General features: G+C 38.1%; 1 long non-coding RNA gene across 2 annotated transcripts in view; it reads left to right on the top strand.

Annotated features, from left to right (window-relative positions):
- Positions 1–22,074, top strand: part of LOC122996903 — a 42,947-nt gene that overhangs the window by 8,314 nt on the left and 12,559 nt on the right. Inside the window, exon 4 of one of the 2 annotated variants that reach the window (XR_006407105.1) lies at positions 19,766–19,898. The exons of the other annotated variant lie outside the window; for it this stretch is intronic. This is a non-coding gene — a long non-coding RNA (uncharacterized LOC122996903). Of the gene's footprint in view, positions 1–19,765; positions 19,899–22,074 lie in introns of those variants that run through there. 2 annotated transcript variants of the gene reach the window in all.

The raw sequence follows: 22,074 nt of genomic DNA, 5'->3' as shown, positions 1-22,074 counted from the left end.
CAGGCCTACTTGTGCAGCAGCCTACACACATGCTGATAGTTGTTATATTTATTTTCTTACGTTTATTTACCATGCTGGTCATTTTAGTTCTTAATCTATTTGGCTTAAAAATGTCTCAGCTTTCATCAATTTCTGTGATTGCTGGCCAGTTTATACAAGTAGCAGTGTTGGTTGGCATGTAAATCTTTTTTTTCCCAGCTGCCAGCAAATTCCAAATTTTTCCACTTGCCAAATTACACTTAGTGTTGTGATCACTTTCATCTCTGGCTTTATAGTATTATTGTGTTGGGTGGGAGATGGGAGCTCATCTGTAAATGAGATGGACGACACACATTATCCCTGCACAATCTAATCTGTAGTGTTTCATGAACTCACTGTCATTCAGCATTTGGAGAATATTTCTCCTACCTCTTTGTCTTTCCGACACTTTCTCCTCTGCTTAAGAACCTCTTAAGCCTCTTAAAAGTCCTCCTAACAGGAGTTCTCTTAAGGGCTAAGATACTTTGTGAATAACTTTTATCTTTATCAGAATCTAGTCTTAACTGTAAAGGGAAATTCTTAGGAAACATCATAATTCTAAGAATTTTCTTAGAATTTCATAACTAGGAGCAATTCTTTGTATTAGTAAGCTTTATGAGGACACTAAATACAGCCGTCAAACGCAACTTCTGCAAAGCACAGCTCTTTCACCCACCATTGCAAAACTTCATAATAGCATACAAGAAAAACAATAACCTTAAGGACATAGTCAGATCCTCCTCTCCGGTCAGGTCCTCCTGTGGCTCCTCCCACGTGGGCCTCCCACTTCCGACAAGAATGACTCCTCTGGACCAGGTCAAAAGGTTATCCACTCCCCCGCAGTACTCAGTTGTTGACAGAGAATCTGGTTTACATCATCATGCGCACCCACTGTAATCACACACATATAGAGGAAACCAGACACGCACTAGGAATTAGACTCAAACAACACCTACATAACATTCAAACAAAGACTCTAGACAAGTCAAGCACTTTACACGCATTGATAAGACCCACCTTCACATCATGATACTGGAAACAAACCTCTCATAGTCCACAGTCCACCAAGCATTTATCTACATTCATTTAAATTTATTTATATTTGGTTATGGTTGTGAACTGGTGGGGGGGATTCTGAGACACCATCTGTGGGTTATTTCCATATATATAGGCTATTGTATATTATTTATCTGTTTATTTATTTATATATATTTTGAAGTGAGATATTTTTTATCCTATTTTGATATGATTCATTCTGGTTTGTTGTTTATAATTGTTTCCTTCCCTTTTTCCATTGGAGCACTTAACAGATTGCTGTGGCACTTACAGCTCATTCAGACTCCCACCACCAATTACACTCCTTTAGTCATCCTTCAAGAACCCATGAACTTGTTTCAACCTTTAATTATTTGTCTAATTTTTTTATATTTATGTTTTTATTTTAATTTTTGGACAGGACTCATCCATCTCTGGACCTCCCCTCTTCTCGTCGAACATTCATCCCTGACCCTGACCTCTGACCCTACCTACCATTCCCTACCCCCTACCCCTAACCTCAACCATTGTTCCCCCTTACCATTTCCCCTATCTTCCCTATTTATTTCATTCTTCCACATCAGAAATAACTCCACCAGAACTCCACCTTGAACCTGAGAAATTACAAACCTACAAAGGGTTGTGGATGTGGCATGTGCCACTTCCCCTTGAACGTATGGCTGGTGATGTCAGTAGGTCTGTGCATAAAAGGAGTCAACCCCAATCCCTCCCCCAAACCTCACCTTAACCCACAAGTCGTAGTTGCTTAATCCTAACCATACCGTACCCATAGTTTATTTGCTATAACCACAATCTTTTCCTAATCCTACTCATACCACACGGTATCGCCATGTACGGATATTTCAGAGAGAAAAAATTGACTGACTATGGCGGCAGAACAAATTGTGTCACAAATTTAAATATCTCCCTTGTACATATTTTAGATGTATATTAAATACTATACATTGAATAATAATGTGTGTCTAATATGGTTTTTGCACAAAAAAGTTCAGTTTCTTTGTCAACATCCTTTAAACAACATCTCCTCCTTCTCCCTCATTAAAAATTCCAGTCTATGAATATGTAAATATTTTTCATTTCAAAAGTTCAACTGCTGGACACAAGATGTCTCCTAATTCACTGAAAACTCCGTTCTCAGTGTTTGTGCACTGGAGGATTCAAATTTCCACATAACACTTGTATAAGTTGAATACTGGACCACGACTGGCTTCCAAACTAGTTGTAATGTCAGAAATCAGGCACGTGTGTACATGCTTAAACCTTAAAGTGAATTTGGAAAATGGGGAGAAAAACTCAGTATACTGTGTTGTAATTTTTTCTACAAATACTATATTAATTTGCATAACCTACAGTAACATACAGACAGGTGACAAATTAAAGGAAAAACCAACTTAAAGTGTCTTAATAAGGTAGGCAGGCCACCAGAAGAACTTCAATGCACCTTGGCACTGATTCTACAAGTCTCTTTTGAACTCTTCTGGAGGGATGAACACCATTCTTCAAAAAGATATTCCCTCATTTGGTGTTTTGATGATGGTGCTGGAGAGCGCTGTCTAACATGTCGGCCCAAAATCTCCCATAGGTGTTCAATTGGGCTGAGATCTGATGACTGTGAAGGCCATAGTATATGACTCACATCATTTTCATACAAATCAAACCAGTCAGTGACCCCTCGTGACCTACGGATGGGGGCATTGTTATGCTGGAAGTGACCGCTCCCATCAGGATAGAAATGTTTCATCACAGGATAAAGGTAATGACTCAGAACAACTTTGTATTGATTTGCAGTGACCCTTCCCTCTAAGGGGACAACTAGACCCAAACCATGACAGCAAAATGCCCCCCACAGCATAACAGAGCCACCAGATCCCCTCACTGTAGGGGTCAAACATTCAGACCTGTACCAGTTTTTCCTTTAATTTGTCACCCCTCTGTACGATACATGCAACACAACATGCTCCCACAGTCATGTCTCTTTCCCTGCTGCTACAGCCAAATTAGGCAAAAAATATATACAAAACAATCAAAAGAAGGTATTTTTCTACTTTTTCGCGGTTATGGTAGACATAATTGTTTAATTTTGAAGATGTTTTGATGTTTTCCCTGAGCCGTTGCACAGTCAGGTCAACCACATCTAAAGGCCTCCCGGAGGGTCGTGGAAAATGTGTGTCACAGAGCCAAACCGAGGCAAACAATGTATGGTTATGGAGGAGAGTCTCTCTTTAAGTTTCTCTTTATCTTCACCTCTAATTCTCTGTCTTTTAACAAGTCCATGAATTCATGACATGATGGATACCCCACCCACCCCGACCCACAGCATCTTCATTCTTCTGCCATCTGGCAGCCACTACAAAGCCCTGTATGCTCCCATGACCAGGCTGAAGAACAGTTTTTATCCCAACACTGTCACCTACGCCCCCTTACAACATCACCACCACTGTAATTGAACTGGACTAGCTACATCACACACATTTAAACACTTACACATGTTTTGAGTGACTATTACTGTTCCTTTACTTACTTCACCAACTCCCCTAACTATAATCTGTTCTGTGCGATCTTCTATCTTCAAGTGCAATAATTTGTTCTATGTAATATTACTCACAACTGCTGCACTACTGGATCAACATGCTTCTATATACTGTGTATATACAGTATTCCATTCTTATCTATTTTATATTTTTTGTATCTTACACTTTATAGTGTCTATATTTTTCATAGTTATTCTTTTATAGTTTATTCTTAATTAGGCATGTATAGGCTTGCTCCAAACAACATTTCATTGTATTTGTACAGTGACAGTAAAGTTATCTTATCTACCAAGCTGTGAGTTTTTTTCCCGTCCAACTTTGTCCTCTACTAAAATAATATGTGTCTTTCTGCATTAGCCTGTGCCAACATGGTGTAATTATGTGTTTATGTGTGACTGAGGGTGAGTGTTTTTCCGATTTAATTAAACAGACACAACAGCAAAAGATCAAGTGATAATGTTTGTGTAATAGGAGAGTCTGAGACACACCTTATCCACTGAAAATAGAGAAAAGAGCTGAAAAATATATACGTGATTTCTTGATTATGGTCAAATTGAATGTGTAGAAAACCCATGATGTTTTGCTAAAGTCACTCAATTTAGCTTATTCTGATTAAAAAAGTAGTTTTTATCTAGCATGGTTTTATAAACAGCCAGGCCTTTGCCCCTAGGTTTACTAAAGTCACTGCAGAACAAGCCTGCAGGCACATGATCTCTCTCACACCCACATGCAGTTGAACACAGTTGACCCCGTCCTGACTCGTGGCCCATCTGAGATTTTCAGGTACTTTCCATATGGATCAGTCCCCATTTACCAGTAATCACACCACACTGTGGGTCCCGCCCTTGTTACTCAATGCACCAATCAGAGAGTTCTTTGTCTCATAGGCTGAGGTCAGTCTGTGATCTCTGCTGCTGGGAGTGCAAAGTGGCATAGCTGGTTCCTGATGAAGTTCCTCCTCTGAGTTTTACAAATTCTTTGTGGGAGATCGGGCTCAGAGGCACAACAATATGTGACAAAGTATAAAATACAAAATACGATGATCAAAATCACATGCTGAGTAAATACAAAACTGAAATTCAAAACCAAAAGTATTAATAGATAAGTCTGAGCTCAATTATTTCTGTGAATCCATGAACAACAAATCATCATATCTGTGTCTGGGTTAGAAAGAGTCTTTTCTGCAAAAATCCCAATGTACTTTTACTGTAACTTGATTATTGTGCAATCTGCCAATAATTTTCTAAATAAATCATTTAGTCTTTAAAATGTCAGAAAATGTCCAAAGTGCCATCTTTATATGTCTTATTTTGTCGGACCAGGAGTCCAAAATGCAAAAAATATGTTATTCAATACAGTTTAAGATGAAGGAAAACAACCAATTCTCACATTTGAGGAGCAAGAATCATCAAATGTTTGGCTTTTTTTTTTAAGTATTTAAAACAAGAATCAATAATAAAAAATGATTGCCATATTCTTTTTTTGTCAATTGACTTGTCTCACCTCTAAAGATTTTTCACACAGATGATACATCGTTTTAGATTAAACTTCCAGCAGTATATATAAAGTTCTTAAAATCGTCTCCAGCTCGAGCAGCTACAATAAAATGTCACTTATATGTTATTGCAATAACAATCCAACAGTATAACATTCACAGGGGTCATTTTTCAGTATTGTACTATATTATATTATACTTTTTATCCTTTTAAGTATTTAAGTTGGTGACAATAGTTTCGACAATATACTTTTACTTCTGTACCTCTTCCACAACTGTTTAAAAACAAACATAAATCATTTTAAGCCTTATTTTGTGAAATACCTTCTATATCATCACCATTTCAGCTTTAATCTCTGCTTAAGTTTGTTCTCAGATCAGTCTGCCATTAAACATGTACAGTATTATTCTCCTCTCCGCATATCGTGAAATATCTTAGTTCAGTGTTGGATATCAAATTGTAGGTATTTTTCCTTAACAAATGTGTATATATTGTGTATTTTGCATGCTGTCTAACATCTCAAGAATTTATTTTGAGTCTGATAATGTCTGATAACTTTGCTATTTCATGTTTTGTGCACCAGGGTAAATTCCTCTTCCATCTGAAAGTACCTGGCAGTAGTAGCTGCCAGGTACTTCTCATTCTCATTCCACAAGCAGGGGTAAACTGCCTGCTCTAAAACATGCATAAACTTGAATTATCTTGCTTGTATCTCACCTCTGAGCCATTTTATGTACTGTCTAAAACTACCAGCAGGCCTCTGAGCACCTAAAAGTCAAACAGTTTTATTGGGTACGTTCAGTGAGACTGTCTGGGTCTCATGATCCACCTGTGTGAATATACTGCACCTACTGTGTGAGTTAAAGTGGTTATCGAGATTCTCGTATTTTGCCAGTTTTGTTTCCATCTCTACAGCTCTCCCTATAAATGATGTCTCATATTTAGTGTGTGTGTGGTGCTGTGAATTAGTTTTCTTTCTTGGATATTTTCTTAGTTTGACTTTCTATAGATGGTGAACATCACTTTCTGTGTAGCAGAGGAGATTAGAACAGCTGTCATACACTGTATGGTGTATCTTCAAATAGCAGCCCTTAAATATATGGATATAAATATAACGTCTTCAAATGTCCAGTATCTAATACCACTGAACTGACCACACCATGAATCAGTTCTGACTCAGGGTGCAGAAATACCACGGCAGAGAATTAAAGCAGCAGGAAACTCTAAACTCTGATGCTTTATCTTAATGACATATAAGATATAACATTAATGATTCCAGTGTGGTTTGAATGTAGCACTTACTGACTACTGTTTAGTACACAGTTTGTCTTTAATTCCTCAGTTTCAGTTCAGTACTTCCACTGGGTGGAGGAAAATCTCTTTCAGTGTTCATATGAGCACCTGACTGTTTTTTTTTTTTTCTTTTTAAGACAGACTTGAAAAACTGTGAACTTCTCTTTTAACATTACAGTAGACATAAGTATATGTTCTCTGGCTAATTGAGGAGGGCAAAGTGAAAAGTTTACCTAGATAAATTCAGAAAATGTGTACACTATCAGCAGCTTAAACAGAATACTGTATACTTTGTATTTCATATATGATATGTATACGTATGCATACGATGTTATACGTGTATATATATATACATACGTATAACATCTCAACCTTTTGTTGACCCCTCATGTTTTGTGCACCAAGGTTAAATTCCTGTTCCACCTGAAAGAACCTGCCAGCTAAACTACCTCTGATTCTCATTCAAGTAACAAGAATAAACTGCCCGCTCTAACACAAGCATAAACCTGCATATTCTGTGTGTACCTTTTATGTTTAGGCGATTATCTGTGAGATTCTTCCTCTTGTTTTTATCTGCACTGCACTTAGTGGATAATGCTGTATTGTGTGAGTGCCACAGTCTGTAACAAACTCTTCTTTGGAATTTCTCTGAGTGAAGTTTCACTTTCTGTAGGTGTTGTTCTTTTTCTTTTTCAAGGTGGATAATGCTAATGCTGATAAATGCTAACTACCCATTTCTTCTTTTTACTCCAAATTAAGTGTAAATGTAGAAATGACAAACGGAGCACAATGAAGACTTTAATTCTTTTAACATGCTATATTTTACTCTACTGCTTTAGAGAGGGTGGCGGGTTAGAAAAGGGAAACCAGACTCTATTTTCTCCATGCCAAATGTTTTTCTACACAGTTTAAAATCTTACACAATTGCAAAAAGTGCTTTTACATGTCGCATGCTACAACAGGAGACTAGCTTTAGGTTCTATCTCTGTAGATATCAGATAATGTTAGATTTGTAGGAAAGCAGGAACTTATTGGTGTATTGTAATGTTACCAGATTAACTTTGCAGCAAATCTAGTAAACCCACTCTAGCAAAACATACACACGATTAGACGTAATTGCTGATTTGGCACAACTTGCATAACAATTAATGACTAAAAGAAGCAACGCATCAAGAATCCAAGATGGAGTCCCCACTTTAAACCTTTATATCTTCTTAAAGGTACAATCATTTTCAAAATGGTCATCGAGGCAAACGGCAGAAGTAAAAAAAATATGTTAATTAAAAACATAATTTGGGCAGCATTACATTTCATTCAAAATGTATGTGCTGTTGCAAATTTGGTAGGGTTTGGGTCCCCCCTCATAACTTCTCCAGATCAACCACTGCTATAGGAAATATTGTCCCAGAGGCTTAAAGCTTATAGATACTGTCTTCCACACATAAGTGATTTTATCCTCTTTTCAAAAGTGTAAAACTTGAACACCATAGCTGCAATATCATCATCATCGTCATCAAATTTCAGTCTGACTTTAAATTATTAAGGAAACACCTGTGTCTCTATGTTGTGAAACACTGAGGATATCATTAAAAGACAACTTTGAAATGGGAATTTACACCATAGCAAAAAAGATTTTTGAAACCAGAAGCTCTCCCAACTTCACAACAAGGATGTGAATGTGTCTCTTTATTGTTGAAGCTAAGACTGACAGTAATCAGGTATTTTGTGTGTTTAACTGGGCCGAGCAAACAATTAAACATATGCCTGCATTGTGATTTATCTAGGATATCTGTTATTCTGAAACTGTCACATGTCCAGCAGGATTTTTCTATATGTATGAAATCTTCAAATTAAGCATTGCCCAACTGTTGCCATTAATAGCCTTTGGGATTTTCCACTGAAACCCTGATATCGCTTCCATGCTGTATTGGGTGGAGACACAGAATCAATCCACCAGAGCTTTTTTGTGCTGCCACGACACAGATGCCCAATAAAAACTTAATGAATGTATCACACAGACTGAGGTCCAAACAGCATCCCAACAAAATCGTCTGTTGTTTCTTTTTTTCCGTCTTTGGCAGCAGACTCGGGTTCAGCTGGAGTTTCTCTGGAACTGAAATCTGTTTTACCACCTTTGTATTTAGCAATAGCAAACATCCCCAAAATATGCTATAAAATAGATGTTACATCCGTCTATAACTGATTGATCCGTGTATTTATGAATATGAGACTAATCAAATGAATTTGCATAAAGTGATGGCTCCTGTTATAACTTAACTGCACAATCAGTGATTTTACACCCAGCGTGGCAAAGAATCACACTCTCGAGATGTAGTGAGACAGGGCTGAAATGTATATGATGTGTTCTCCATTATCAGGAACCTATGCTTTGGGATAGTGTGGAAGGGAGCACTAGAGCAGATTCGCTGTCACACTAGCTTTAATCCCATAGACAGAAATATAAAGTAGCTGTCTCTTCATTTGTTATTATTATTATTTTTGTTCCATTTATTAGTGCAATGGGACACGGAACAAAAAGGTGACAAATTTGACTGATGCTGGTGTAACAAAATATACAGACAATAACGCAAAAACAGTAAGACATAACAAACAGAGGTTATTAGTTGGTAAAGAATTAATTAATTGCATTTGTTAATGGGAGAACTGTGTGTTGACATTTTGTGTTTGTGTGTACTTCTGTGCATGTATGAAACCTTTGTTTTTAAAGGGGACATATCATGCACATTTCCAGGTCTATATTTATATTCTGGGGCTCTACTGGAATATCTTCCCACGATTTACAGTTATAAAAATTCCTTATTTTTCTTATAGTGACCCTTTACACAGCCCCTCAGTTCAGCCTCTGTCTGAAGCTGATATCAGCTCATCGGCAAGGTAGAAGAAAACCTCACAAACAAAGCGGGGCAAGTTGAAGACTGAGCTTTTGACTCGCAGGGAGCGTTTCTACATATGTTAATCTCATGTTTTGGAACTTTGACCATGTTTATCTAATATGGCCCTGTGAAAGGGCAGGTGCCAGGAGGACAGTGGAGATATGGAAGCATGAGAGAGGCTTGATGCTGTTAGGAGGGACTTCCTGTTGAGACCGTGATCATTAACAGGTAGCTCCTGGAGGACAGACAGAAGGGTAGGAAGGCTCTGAAATAATTGCAGCTTTCACCGATCGTGTGTTTGTAAGCATGTGAAGTGAGATGTGTCTGTTTGTTTGTAATTTGTTTACTAAGGTGTGTATGATTTTTTTGTAGTTTTTAACAGAGTGAATGTCTTTTTAAAAAACTCTGACTTTTTTTTCAGAGCTAACTAAAATCAAAATCACTGTGTAAATAAAATGTTTGTTCTTTTTTTTTTATTACTTTCTTTTATTCTAGTTATTGAGACATTTCCACCTTCCCTCACTGTGTGGTCCCCACCATACTTTTATTGTTACCACCAAAACCGAAACCAAACATGGAGAGAAAGCTTATATGGCTCTCATTAACAGCCCCTTCAGATGAGAGCTCAATGTTTATTCAAAACCACCAAGTGTTTTTGACCACCTCTGTTGAAACAAAAATATAAAAATCCCATCTGGCGTGTGGGAAATTGAACCTTATGAAGAATAAGTAAGCTTTTGTTCACCAGGTGCCCTCAGTGTCAAGAGGGAACTTTAGAGTCACCACTCTGGCATTCAGTACTCATATTCAGCGTGTGAATTATACCACACTGCCAACGCCATGAATCAGGTCTGAGTTCCCTATTCTGTGCTCCTGAGCTCATTCCCACGGATGCTCAGGGGGGGAGCACTTAATGTCAGCACATCTAATATATAATAATCAGTTCATGACCGCATCAGTAATCCTCCACATTGTACAGTGTGAGACAATACAGTACACTCTGCAGTGTGATGTATTATATTCTATAGTTATCTGCACAAATAAGACACAGATTATTTGTGGGAAGGATAGGTCAAACAGCCTATAAACACACAAATGTATGAGTGTTAAATAAAAAACAGAGCACGCCAGGCTGCCTACAAGGGATCGAGTCCTCATCAACAACAGTTTAAGTCACCCATCACATACAGATGGGCACAATAATTTCTCGGTACAATTAACACATGACATGCGAGGGTCACATATCAATAAACCAGCCTGTAACAACTCACACATGTACGAGCATTGTTAATACCGACAAAAACAGGCCAGGCTGTCTACAAGGGATCCAGTCTTCAATAAAACCCATCACAAACAGCGCTAACAGTGAATAATACTGTGAATTGGGAATAGCCTTTACCTTAAAACAGAGGCGACCACAGAGGCCTGACTTCAAAGATGATTGGCTTAGATTTTGTGGTAAATCCAAAATTTGCAAGGAAGCTTCCTTGTTTTCTTTCTTGACATATTTATGTGCTGAATACAAAACAGAGAAATGATTAATGGCGATTCGGCACGCAGACTGAGTGAGACTAAGAAAGTTTGTTTTTTGTCGGCTATTTGAGTTAAAGTGAGTGAAGTTTACGATACTGTGCCGCCACGCTTCCATGGTGATGGCAAGAAAAGCATGCATGCTGGTATCTTTATGAAAGTGAATTAGTGATGAATCACCCTCATACATGAATCATACATCAATAATAGCCTAACTCTACACACAATCCATGATGATGAAGATACAGGAAAATAGAAATGCATGACAAAAATAGCATATTGTCAATATTTTATATTAGACCCCCCAAAATTACACAAATCATGTTTTCAGGGGAGCTCATGCCTTAATAAGGGGAGCCAAACTCCCCTGTAGTTCACACACTGCTCATATTTGTGTATTTGTGGCATTGGTAGCCTTGAGGTTATGTATGTACAGTATGGTTGTGATTGGCAGGTCATGGGTTTAAATCCTGGTGTGAGTTGGTCAAATCTGGGCAAGTAAGGTGGAAAACAGTTTAAGGTTGAGGTTGGGTGCAGCGTTTTCTGAGCCGCAAATGTGTGTTACTGCATGAATTTGAAGCACCGTGGTGATGTGAATGTTCAGTTAACCATCTGTTAACCTTCTCTGGATACAGATTTTTTTTTTTAAAGATTGGCTAAATGTTGGTTTATGGGGGTGTGAGATCTGCTTTGTCTATTTCTTTGTGTTTTTGTGTTCTAATAAGGCATACTTTATAAAAGGTTTAGTGATTAACTAGCATGGAAGTTCATTCTTGACCATGGGATCAGTTTGCGTGAATAATCTGAACTCTGAAGCTTCTGATCATATCGCACAATCTTCCTCGGCAGACGTAATTGTGAAGGTTGAAATTTCTGTTTTTACTAATCACTTTATGTTCAACTTGGCTTAAAAGTTGTGACTGAGAATTTATTTTTGACCTTGAAAACAGCAAATGACAAAATGTGAACAGTGATGTGGCATTGAAGGGTCAATGCTAAAATGCCTTGGAACAGCAGCACAAGTAAAGAAGAAGTCAGTGAACTGACTCAGCGATGACAGTTACACAGTAATATTTGTCTTTTAGGATAGGTTCAGTTTTTCAACTCTGTTTTAAAACAACAGTCAGGTGGCCATATGAACATTGAAACAGGTTTTGCTGTCTGTAATCATTCCTCCTGTTCATACTGGCCTTAAGAAGATGCTTTCTTATCGCCCTTTCAGTGTCAGTGATGGGGGACAAAATCCACTTTACTTCCTAATTCCCTCTTTTTGCTATCCTTTCACCACAGCTCAGAAGGGAATCGCTGTCTGGGGAAACACAAAGAGGGAATTATATCCTAAAAAGACTAACTCTGAAAAATATCCACTTGATTTGACTAACCCAGACTGCTGAAGCCTCATCTTGTCTTCAGATAAACTTTTACATACATTTTTGCACAAAACAAAGTCTGTGGATTTTGGCTCCCATCACTTTCATTGTAATCGTGTTTGGAGGGGATCTTTTATCAGCCAGTATGAACAGGAGGAGGTTATACCAGAACAAGTAGTAAAGGTAAACCCCTGAGTTTGTTGAACTTGGCAAAAGTGCATTTTATTGTTTATGGATTCAACTATTGATTTGTAAGATAATTAAAGGGTTAACTTCTCTTTTAAAAGTTGCATAGTCTCACTCTGTCCTAAGTCCTCAGTCCTAACTCTGTAGGTTAAAAAATAGTCCATAATAGGCAGACAGAGATAAAGAGTAACTGAATTAGTCAAGTCTTGTTCCTGGTTTGAACAAAGTTGACACAAAGAGCCTGAAAAAGGCACACAACACTGGATTAACAGCAATGTTCTGTTGGAATAAATGTAAATGTTAAAGGTATTTTTAAATATATATATACTTATGAATTTGTTTGGGAGATTTGTCACTTTGTGAAAGCATAAACTCTTTTTCAAGTGTCAATCCACTGCTGAATATGAGCTAAAATTAGCTAAATGTACTCCCCTTTCTTCAGTACAAGTCAATCATTCATTTTTTTCCCTCCTAAACTGGTTCCCACTTTGAACTTGAAAGATTCTGACTGATTGGTTAACATTTCCACCAATGGGGAGCTGTTGCCTGGTGACTCAGAACTCTTCCCACCAATCAGCTTCCTGTCTCTATTTAACTCCACTGTGGCTGATCATACTAACATTAATGTGGAAGCTGATTGGGTGATGAGTCACTGTGACTGTCACTGTGTGATTGGCTGAGCTATTCTTGTACAGATATATAAGCATGGCAGAGATTTCGTGGATGCATTTAGATGGGAGGGGAGCCTGTCAGAGATTTATTGTATACAGTTAATGGTATTAAATGCTGTGTTTGTTCTTGGGTATGAACATTAGATATACCTGTAAGATATTGTGGCAGCTGTAGGTACATTATGTTCTGTTAACTTTTTATACATAATCATTTTTAGTTTATGTATTCATGTTAAGATCTCCCTCTCAAACTAATATTCCTTGGTTTTATTTTATTTCCAACTGTTAAATTTTTAGTGAATATGTATCCTCATTGGATGATTTTTGTGGCTAAAATACGTCAGAGTGTTGTTAGAGGACAGTTTTTGAAGATACTATAGGTTTTTGGTGGGAATATTGCAAATTTTCTTTACTTTTGACACCCATGTTCACACGTTTTAAACTAACTAATCCAGGTTGTAAATCTCACTTGTAAATCTGCGCAATAACACTGTAATTAATATAATGGATTTGACTTTTTTAATTGCTTTTGTACAGCTTTTGTCAGGTATATGTAGTGTGTATAAATATCCAGGAGGTCGAGATCATAATGCCCATGAAATAAAGGTTATAATCTAAATACTGTAAACTTTTGAATGTAATTTGGTCGAGTTTCAAAAGACATGTAGACATGCACTTACTGGAATCTGATGTTATCGGCTGCTTCAATGGTAAACATATACTTTGATAAAACAGGCAAGCAAAACCCACATGCTTCTGCTCCATGAAATCCTTTTTCATTTTAATCCCTCTTTTGCCATTTTATGTGTTGAAGGGCTAACAAGTTATGCCAGATAAGGATTTAATTACTTCAGGGCACTCACAAATTCATATTGTTGAGGTCAGACAAAAGCTGTACTGTTACTGTATGTTTACTCAAAGCCTGTCTAGACTGCTGTCAGAGGGGGCAACTGCAACTTACACTGTTTGTATAAATGCATTCATTTCATCTTTGTTACCACATAAATCAGCCGCCAGGTTAGTCTGTACAGCAGTGGACTTGACCCGGGACCTGAAGTGGGCCAGGTCCAAATTCTATTCAGGAAGTTTAGGCTTCGGTTGTTGTATTGCTGTGGATCTCAGGTTTGTCTAATACCCGTGTATCCGGGATCTGAGCAGACTTGTTATCAGTTGATCATGATCATCACAGTTGCCTGCAATTTGACGGCTCATTAATCTCTGTTTAATATGCTGCGGGAAGTGTTGGTGTGCTGGTGCTGTCTTCATTAGGGCCTATTTATTGATCTATCCTCTGGTCCCTTTTAAATCTGATCCCTTTTTTGAGCATTAATTTATGCAGGTCAGATTCCTGTGTGTTTTTTTACAGGTCTGTTTTGCTGAAGACCTCGAGCATAGCTTAGCTTAGCGTCAACACCTTGTCAAAATGATACCTTTCAGCTATTCCAAAATGGTGTCTCTAGTTGCCTATAAATCCAACGCAGGTTTAATTGAGAGTTCTCGCAGTGAGCAAAGCTAGCAACTGCACAAATGTGAGCATACATTAGTCCCAAAAAGCTGGAACATTCCTTTAATTGAGATTCAATCCAACATATAATATCAGTTTTGCAGCTTTGTGTATTTGATTCAACTTTTGATCTGTTATATACATGTGTATATTGGATCGTGTTGTTATTGGAGGGGTTTTCATGTGGAGAGACTTAAAATGTCATCCTGTTTTATTTAAAACATCACAAATTACAGCTGAAAAAAGACTCAACACTTGGTTTAAGGTTATTGTATTGGATGTATTTATACTGTTTAGTATATTGTGACCCTCCATGCAGCCTATACTGTACATTGCAAATACTATTTTTTGTATGCGTACTATCTTTTCAAGTAGTAATTTAGATCTAACTAAGCACACGACACATGAAAATCTCTCTCATAAGCATCTTTTTTTCATGCACTTCTCATTTTTCTGTCTTATGTTTTGTTGCTCATTGTCTGCTCATATCTCAAATTTAATAGGCGTCCTAAATGTGTCTTCATGTGTGCCCACGTGAGCACTACTCATAATGAGACTTGAGCTCAGCAGATTCTCCAAATGCCCAAAACATGACTTGCTAAATCCTAAATAATGATGACACACCAACACCGATGCCCTGTATCAATGACGAATGTGTATAAACACAGAGTCAAAGTGAAAGTACTCAAAATATAAAACTTCCTTATTACAAAAACAAGCAGGGCTGTAAGTGGCCTTTTCATAAACACATACTAAAGTGACTACTGCAATTAATTTCCACATCACACAAATTCAGTTCAATTCAAATTTGCTTTATTGGCATGAATGTCACAACAACAATGTTGCCAAAGCATCAAGAATCAATGAAACAAAATAAATACATTTCATAAGTTAAAATAAGAAAAGATTATTGTTAAAACTTGCTCTGTGTGTGTATGTTTGCATACATGTGTGTGTGTTTGTGTACGTATTTGTGTGTGATTGTGTGTGTGTGTATATATATATAAGCAAGAAATCTAATATATAATCAATATAATATAATCAAGCATATATTGCTTGTGCACAAGTGTAATTCACAAAAGTTCTTAACATTGTAATGTGACTTTAAACTTTATTTCCAATGATAAGTAAACGAATCATGCAGAGAGAGCAGTATCACATACTCAAGACAGCAATTGCGACACTTCCCGATGATATCAAACATGACTACGTCAGTGTGAGTGTGACTGTGCAGTTTTACATTTCAACATGTCCGCCTGTTGTCCGGTTTGTCTGAACAAGAAAGACAACGTGTTCCCTCAACTCAACAGCAACCTCACCACTGTGTGTGTATAAGTGTGTGTGTGTGTGTGCGTGTGCACCTCCTCTCCACAGCAACAAGCTTCTGCATTTTAACCAAAGCTGACTCTTAACCCTTCACGTGTAGCTTCTCATGAGTTGCAAAAAACAACTTTTTAGGGTTGTTTCCACATCCAAACAAGAGGCAATACTAAAGCCCTACTTCTTGTTAATACTTTTTTGATGATAATACAATTTATTTAAAATGTCAGTTCTGCATTATTTGTCTTTAATCCAGCAGTGATGGGTGATCTTTCAGACTAAGTTATACACAAAAGTCCAGGTACAATTTCAGGGTGGGAAAAATTAGATACATGAGATGTATTTCAATTAAATTTTAAGGTTGTAACCCTTGACAAAGTGCCATTGCATGTATTAATATTTCCACAAGCCATTTTCCCAAACAGATAATATAATGAGAAGGCTGTTCTTCGCTTGACCTTTATGTCACAAAAAGCATACAGTATATAAGACATAACTTTGTGTAAAACAACAACATACTGTAACAAAAATAGATCTGACATTTAACATTTTGCAGTCGCCACACCATATGCTCCACACCACCAATGCAAATTTTATCTACTCAGGTACTTTCAAAATAGCACATTGTGTCACATTTGCGCGCGTGTGTGTATGTGTGTGTGTGTGTGTGCGTGTGTGTATGGTTTCACACATGTCAGGGCACGATTTGACTCACTTTCCACTGAATTACTATGACAAATGAGTTGAGTGTGCACATCTCTTTATTTTCAACAATTTAACTGTTAAACCCAACATGACAAGTGGACATGACTGGATGTTATTTCTTCTCCTACATTTTAACCAAGGGTTAAAGTGGGATTTGGCAGGTGAACCTTTTCTGATGTAGTGGTGCAGCAGGGTAAAATGACTCACCTCAAATTTGATTGTACTGTTATCTCTGGTGGACTTGTTTTCTTTGTGGACAGGCTATGTGCTATGTGTGATCAGCTGACTTTCTTTTAAGCACCCATTTCTTGTTGTGGCTCTGGGCTGTGCTGTATTTGAATTCACCAGATAACTACAACAACACATCATGTACATAACCAATGTTGATTAAAAAAAAACCTAAAATGAATGACATTGCTTATGCAAACTTTAAATTTCTTCATTATCACGCATTAACATTAATAATGTACTTTCTAATTGGGAAATACTCATCCCAATTTGAGGGCACTTTATGCTCCTCATACTAGCAGCGGGACCAGTGTGGTGGACCTAAAATCACCCCACGTCCCGCGCTGACAGCTGACAGCTGACAGTTGACAGCGAGCACAGACAGACCAGGGGAAGAGAGCCCCTGTAGGGGGTTCCTGACAGTCATTGCCAGCACTGCCAGTTGGGGTGATAAGTCTGCCCCGGCTATCTCCCTGGCTAGCGCTGCTTGCGATGTTACTTGGGAGGGGTTAGCAGGGGGTGTCAGCTACTACACCGGTAGCTAGCGAGACAGATAGTGCCAAATTGCACATAAAACAGCTTGTGTGTTTGGTAATGTTTGTTGGGCTCTGACTGAAACGTTACATTGGAAATTATCCACCACTTTAGAAAAAAGCAACTCCGTTTACACTCGCTGCCCTTCTGTGGCTAGCTAGATGCCGAAGTACCGCGAGTTTATAGACATCTGCACGCATGAACCCACTGAAGGGAAGTGATGAGAACGTAAAAAGGATGGTTGTTGAGTGTGGGGGCAGGGTCGTGGGGTGACATTACTTTCTGATTTGTTGAGTATCTCGATGGCATCAGCTGGAAGGAACGCCTGGCTGCAGCACATGAAAAATGAACTCGCTTGACATAATTATGTATGAAACTGCAAATCAGATTTATTTACTTATTAATTGAAGGTACCAGAACGCTGTTCTGGATCCATCTGGCCCACCTTAACCCCTGGCTTTAATTCTTCCTCTTTGTGTCCTGCACAGCAACATATTATCAACTAACCACTGTGTCAACAATGAAAGAGAGGGAATGCTTTTAGAAATAAGGATTGATTAGTCTACTGGCCAAATGGGTTTGTATGGCGATTGACCTTTTTAAAGGAAAATTCCAGTTTCTTACAACTTGGTTTAACTTAATTTTAGATACCATCCCTATCAGTAACAATTAAATTTTACTCACCCAGTTAATAGTTTAGATCTGGGAACATGGTGATATCCCTAAAGAGAAGTCCAAAAGGACAAAAAACAAAACAAAACATGAGCTGTCATACAATCGGACAGGTTTCATTTCAAGTATCCAACTAATTATATTCATACTGGACAATTCCAAATGTCACAATTTATGTCCAATACCAGTGTTCAGTGCTAACAAATGAAGTAGTGTGCCCATAATATAGAGAGGCAGAAAATAAAGGGACATCCAACCCTGTGTCTTATGGTGTGTGTTTTCCATTAACATGACTTAATAGTAATGATAATTTTATTTGTATAGCACTTTTCAAGCTAAGAAAACAAACTTTCCACACAATGAATGCTTTCCGTAAACGTAATGATCCGTAACTTGGAGCTTTCCATAACCTGAACCTTCGGCACTTGTAGGTTGGTTCTGCTTCGCTTTTCCATTGTATTTTACAAATTAGGAAGAATCAGATGTACGTCATTGATAAGGTGACACTATTTGGGCGTACAGCACATGATTCAATAGGCAACAGCAGGAAACATGTTGTTATTTTTCAAAAATGTGCTCTTCCTGTCTTTTCATTTATAAAAAAGTCCTTGCCAGTGTACACACAGAATTGAAATGGCAACAGGCACTGCCAGCGCCCCTCTCTCTCCTCACGAATGACTGAAATTTGATTTAGCACCATTTCCTTAAGGGCGCCGAAATTTAGCTCAAAGCAGGCGGACAGTGGAAACTTAAATGGAAACAGGAGTCCAGTTATTTGTCAGGAAGTCCCAGTTATGGGAAAAACAATTATAAAAACTATAGAAATAACAGAGATTACGGTTACATATGGTTAATTTAATATTTTGTTAGACACGTTATGCTGTATTATGCTTTTTATCAACATACTAAGGAATGTTTTTGATCTATCTGGCAAATCACAATGATGATGCATTTCCTTTGTTTTCCTGCCACATCCACTCATGCAATACATTACTGCTCGTAGCAACTAAAGCATGATTAAACCCCTTTATTTTTATGTTAACTTTTTCACAGCACTTTTTCAGAAGATCATGGTTTATTATTATTATTATTATTATGATTTAATGGTATTGAAATAGTAAACAGGGACTTGAAGCATGAGGCATGATGTGTTTACTTTATTAACATTTGACTGAAACCACAACCAAAGTGCTTTTGTTGCCAGATTAGTTGTTTATGAGGTCATTTCTAGAAGACAAGGTGGGGTTGTCGGGGTGGTGGATTGGCGTGTAGTGCATCTGACTTTCATGCAGGAGATGTTCCATCATTTGGAAGAGAAAACAAAAAAAAAAAAAGGGAGAACATTTTTTTGTGCAATGAGAAGTTATTACCAACACTTCAGGTGCACTCAGTTTCAGTTCTAGCTCCAAATAAAGATTGTTTAAATAATCAAGCTAAATAGTTGACTTGTTTAAAACCTGTCTGAACAGTGAAGTGTTTCCGCCAGACTTTGTTTTAGCCATGTCACCTTGTTACCACATCTCAACTCATCAAACTAGAGAGGCAGTAAATGTAAAACATGAAACCACGCCCCCGATCATGCTGACTAATGAACAAACATTCATCAGCTGTTTCGTAATAAAATACAGCAGCTATTGTAACAGAATGGAAAAGCTATATCAGACTTGAGTTACTCAGACAATACTAATAATATTTTTTTAACTTTTCAAGCTATGGTTTAAGGGTTCAGACGTTTACCTTTCACATCTTTGTTTCAGCTTTATCAACTGTGGGTGTGATTTCTCCATATCCCTCCCTCCCAGCTGACTCATGACCAGTTCGGCTGCCGTGAGAATAAACAAAGGAATCACCATCATCACTGCAGATATACTCCTTCAGACTCACAGGAAACACAACCACAAACACATTCAGACTGGATGATACTAACACGAATCACCACTCTTGTCGAATGCTCTTCTCTGAACACAATTATAAGTTACTGTGATCACTAATGCATTGTGAATGTATTCCACAGTGGTGTGGTTTGACCACATCTTGTTTGTTAAAATTAAACCCAATGACACAGTTCCTTCAGAGAGTCGTACAGTTACTTTAGGCGGAAAAGGTTTTGTTCTTTTGAGCGAGCGACGTTACAAAAATGATTCATATGACAGAACGGCTTGGTTAAGGTTAGAGAAACATCAGTATCATGGTTAAATGAAACCAGCTCGGCTGTTGGTGTGGGATGGGACGCAAACCTCTCTGGTGTCAAAGTCAGACCCAATCATCCACCCCAACCAGGTTTTGCGGCTCTCTCACAACATGATGCTACTTTTGTCTTGTTATCCACATGACCGCAAGAGGTTGCTGATCAGGAAAATGTAAGCATTTGAACTAACAGTAAATGCTATATGAACATGCGAAAGTTAATGGAAATACAGACACGTTCCACTTTTAGCCTTATTTCTCTTTTTCTTTTCCTGGTACTTCCCCAGTGGATCACTATGTGACTACATGTGTTTCAACAGCTCTGACTTTTGATCATACTAGTGGCTTTCTATGATACTGCTGAGCAATGAATTGCTGTTCAAACAATACAAAATGTAATATAGGAGAGAAAAAATCTTAATTTACTGACTTTTCCATAAAACAAATAAACTAAATTATCTTAAAGGGTGGTTGCTGACAAAACTTATTCTTTCACATAGTCTTATACCACTTTCATACAGCAGGCGCATGTATGATGTGGGTCTAGTGACGCACATTTAACCTGCGTTGGACCCTTTCATATCAGACTGTTGGACACTGGTCAAACCCACAATGTTGACCTTCACATTAGCCATAGATCCAGCCTGGGTCCGCACCAGCATCTGGTGTCAATTTAGGAGGAATGAACATGGTGGGGACAGTTGACAATATGGAGCAGCTTTGAGGAGTTAGTAGTTGTTTAGCTTTTGGACTCATGTTAAAACCACATATCCATGATCATAAAATCCTGTGGTTGGTCCATTTGCTTTCAGACCACAACCAAAGTACACCAGAGTCCGCTTCGAACCAGACAGAGACCCTCCTTTTCCGGTGGTGTTAGATAGGTTGTTTGGACTGCACCAGGGTTCAGTTAAACTTTAACGCCAGCCCAAACACACCAGACCAGACAGGCACATACACCAGAGTTTATCTGAACCAAATCAAACAGGTGTGAAAGACCCATGGTGGTATTTAGCCATGCGGATAGTGTTGGTTTTTATTTTTGCCAGATTTAGAGATATTCATCTGTGAGATTCCTGCCCCCACCTAAACACAATGAAGGAATTTTGTTTGGGTTACTCAAAACATTGTAAAATTACATTTGAAAAAGTCAACAGTAGTAGTAGTAACAGTAGCAGAAAGTAGTTCCGATGAGATTTCTTCAGTGCACCTTCACAGTATTAGGATGAATAAAAACCTGGGAAACCAAAACTATCAACATTCCTGGATACAACTAAGATGAGTGAGAAAACATATTTTTCTATAATTCGATTATCTGAGAAGAAGGCAGCTCATACTGCATTCCTCCTCGTTAGGTGTCATTGAGGTCATTGGTTGTTTCATCATTTCATCAGAACAGTGAGTCAGTGGTGTTAGAGTGAGGCTGAACCCAGGACTGTCTTATCTGGGCTGTAAACCAGCAGAGCAGCTGGCTTTTACCACAGTGCACGGCTGTGTGTGTGTGTGTGTGTGTGTGTATATATGTGTGTGTGTGTGTGAGTGTGTGTGTGTGTGTGTGTGTGTGTGTGTGTGTGTGTGCATGCTTGTATTTGTGGCAAGTTTGCTCTTAGACATGTCCGGGCGTATTCTCAGCCAGTGCTGCACAGAAGCCTTAAGGCATTGCAATGACTGACTGAGCCACACACACACACACACACACACACACACACACACACACACACACACACACATACACACACACACACACACAGGCAAGACACTGTGTAGTTTGTACTGTCCAGCAAAGCAGAAATGCAAAGCTATCTGATCTTAAAAAAAGGCAATGATACATTAAAAGAGAGAGAGGTTACAAAACTTTTTTTTTTATTTAAAAAGAAAT

The sequence above is a fragment of the Thunnus albacares genome, chromosome 14 (genome assembly GCF_914725855.1).
Source record: "Thunnus albacares chromosome 14, fThuAlb1.1, whole genome shotgun sequence".
NCBI lineage: Eukaryota > Metazoa > Chordata > Actinopteri > Scombriformes > Scombridae > Thunnus > Thunnus albacares.
This window is presented reverse-complemented; position numbering and strand designations above follow the sequence as displayed.